Genomic DNA, 3,821 nt, shown 5'->3' on the forward strand with positions numbered 1-3,821 from the left:
AGCTTTAGTAACATAAAATAGTGTCACACCCTCCAGTTTACTCTCCTACAGCTCACTGAGAGACAGCTCAGCACAAGAAGTTAAAATGTCAGTCTCACCATTAACCAAAGATATAGTTTCATCCATCATGTTTCATTCTTTTTCATTCTATGGTGCAACAAACTCGAGTGCAGAAATAGACCCTAACAATTTCCAGCTTTTTGTTCCACCTTGAGAAACATTAATGTAATATCTTCCAGTAAGAAATAGTTTTGCTATTTTTCCGACACCCCATAAATACTCAGTAACACTCACCTTCTTTTTCACTCGTCTGCTTCTATGACTGTAGAAACTGAAATTATAGTACTTTGTTTTCTCCTCACCTCAGCAGAGCAGCTCCTCCCCTCTCCACAGGAACTTGCATGACTACATTCCCAGTGTGCAAGAGAGATATCTTTGCTTGAAAACAACAAATATGAATGTAAATGACTAGACCTCCTACACACTGTCAATTAATATTTAATTCAATTCCCTTCTAGCACCTAATGACAACATTCATCTCAAGGCAATTTATATTGTAAGGTAAAGACCATACAATAATAAAGGAAAAAAAATAACAAAAAACCCTCAAAAATAACATCAAGACAAACTTATTTGAGCAAAGGAAGGTAGGAAGGAAACTCCAGCAGTATTAAGGCACATGAACATTCCAGAATATTCCATGTGCTTAACAATTCCCCACCGTGTCAATGAAAGCAAAGCGAAAGCATGCCAGTAAAGAGTACTTGCCCAGTCTGTGCATTCTGTGACGTACCTTTGTGTAACCAGTAGAAACTCAGCCACGATAATTTTAGCCACACAATGAACAAAATAATGCAAACATGGAAAAGCTGATTCTGTGCACATCCAAGATCAGTGAGTTTTATGACTAAAGTGTAAGTGCAAATAGTCACCATCAGAAGAAAGTAGTGTCGTGGAATTGACAAACACTGCACTAGTAGGGATAGTTTCAAAGCTTTATGAATGACAGATTCATGTTTTCAAATGACAGCGAGCAAACACTTACATGCACAGGGGTGCAAAAAATGACATACAGTGTCCATGTGGTGTGACAGTGTGTGGTATGTGAGAATACAAGATGAAGATGCAGAGGTAGGAGGAGATTTAAAGAAAAAGTGAGCTCTTTTATTGAGCACATGAAGCTCAATAATCCAAATACAAGGGTGAAACACCAAACATTACAAAAAGGAATTAGGTTCAACCTGAACTGGGAATGAATAGAAGGAAATGGGAGCATGAATACTGAGAGAAGCAGGGTGAAGGAGAATGAGATGTGAAACAGGAACATAATAAAAACAATCCCATTTTCTTTTTTTTACAGCTCTATAACCAGGTGGACAAAGAGTTGTTGAGCCAAGCAATCTTTGGTGAAATCTTTACAAAGAAAATTCTGATCATTAGCTAAAATGTATCCATAACCATCCCACAGATGTATCATTACATACAGCTAATTTCAATAATATTGAAATAAAGCTTATGCCAAAGTTCAATACAGAAGATCTGTGGTCTCACAACTGTCCGCTCCCAGGAGCTGCTGGATAAATAATCTTGATACGTGTGTTTTCAGGTTGGTACACTGAGAAATTACTGAAGAATCTACCTCTGCAAGCTAACCATTTAGCACCACTATTTCAGTAACCATTTGCAGATGCGACTGTTTATTGTGGTCCAGTTTCTGGTTTCCATGGCATCGTAAGAGGAAAAAACAGGAACTGTGTTGTTTTTTTTAAAAAGGTCATAACGTGCCACTGTGATTGTGTGTATTTATTTTCAACATTGGGGCACTGAACACTTGACAGATGTTGTAGTTTCTGTTGAGAAAATGCTAACATGAATGTAGAAGAAAGAGCTTTAATCCTGAAAATAGACTTAGTGAAGGTTTAAAGGCTGATTTAAATCTTTTAGCTTTGGAATATAGTGGTATTCCAAATTACTGAATATTCCCTTTAGGATGCGGTTAATATTCTCAGATGAGAAAAGTAATATGTTACCAAAGTAACTCCAGTCGAATAGGTGATGATTGATGGCTTTAAGTTAGATAAACAATTTCTAACTTGCTTAATTGTTTTACGTGGCTGAAACCTTAGCACCTCGATACGGCCGTGGAGTGGAAACCAGGGGCGATTTTAGCCCATTTTTGGGGGTGCTGAAAAATGATGTGAATGCTGCAGGCGATGATGTAGAAGTCGCAAGGAATGAGTCAGCAGGTGACAACAGACTTCCCCGGACCGTCAGCTGATGTGAGGATGTGCTGGGTGGGCTCCTTGGACCCTCCAGCCGACGAGGCAGGACGCTGGCTGGGTTCTCCCAAACCCCCAGCAGACGAAACTTATTTATTTCATATTTATTTAATTTATTTATTTCATTTTGGCAGTCCTGGCGCCTGGCTCTCATCTTGAATTAATTTTATCTGTCAGCCTCACCCATCAAACTCAGGGGGCGGGGTTAACAGGAGACAATTTGAGTTTGTATTCCCTCAGCTGCAGACTCGCTGCTGTTTAAATGTTTGAAAAGGAAGATTAGATATAAAACGTCAAACATAGACTCAGTCTGCCTTCACATTTGATATGAGGCCAGCACGTATAGTGGCTGTGTCCTGTTTTAAGATCATACATGTAAAATTGTTGTCTGACCTCCGTCGATCCAGCCGCTCAGAGTCCGTGGTTACCATGGTTACTGCATAAGCAGCTATAATGTTAACAGCTGGCACTGAGGAAACCTACCGGCAGCATGGTGTTTATGTTTTTCATTGCAAAAGAACTGTCTGAATGGTTAACTGAAGTTAACTTGGATAAATTATAGTTAAGGAGTATCACAGATAACGCCTACGTGAGCTGTGTGACTGTTCACCACTACACTGAAATCAGCAGGCTATTACTGAAATACACGTGCTATATCATAAACTATGATATAAATAGGGAGGTCCTATTAACATGTTTAGTTTTAAAGGACACCTTCCTGCCTTTAGTCTCCTTCATGAGCAGTATTAGTTTTCTTCTAACATCCAGAAGTCTGCACGATGTGTTTCATAGTTTGTAACAAGCCTTTGACAGGTAAACATAACATGACCGAAAAAGCAAAAAAAAAAAAAAAGAAAACAAAAAAAAAGAGACAGAACAAAATCACATTCTAACAGACAGTCCTTAATAATGAATAATAATAATGGAGTGGATTTATATAGCGCTTTTCTATCCAAGGACCCAAAGCGCTTTACAATATCCACATTCATTCACACACTGGTGATGGCAGCTACATTGTAGCCACAGCCACCCTGGGGCGCACTGACAGAGGCGAGGCTGCCATACGCGCCACCGGCCCTCTGCCACACCAGTAGGCAACGGGTGAAGTGTCTTGCCCAAGGACACAACGACCAGGACTGTCCAAGCCGGGGCTCGAACCGGCAACCTTCCGATTACAAGGCGAACTCCCAACTCTTGAGCCACAGTCGCCCCTTAGAATACAGTTGAATAACTATTAAAAAGCAGAGCTAGTGAAATCTCTGAAAACATCTGAGCACTTTTGCAAACATGTTCTATGTTGACAACCTGACCAGACATACGTCGCGACATTCGCGGCTAAAACACTGTTAAAAGTGTAGCTGGTGACAGAAAAACGGGGTATTTTAAAACTACACCACCACCATTGCTGCCTGTGATTTGATCTGCATTCTGGGATACCTGGCTGCCCCAAGTCTACACAAGCAATCGATTATCTAGGATCGACCTGTTTTGACTTACTTTGCACGGCAACCAATCAAATGTTAGAGAAGCTGCATGGGCAGC

This window comes from Haplochromis burtoni, unplaced genomic scaffold (assembly GCF_018398535.1).
Source record: "Haplochromis burtoni strain Fernald_Lab_line unplaced genomic scaffold, NCSU_Asbu1 Contig_1136, whole genome shotgun sequence".
NCBI lineage: Eukaryota > Metazoa > Chordata > Actinopteri > Cichliformes > Cichlidae > Haplochromis > Haplochromis burtoni.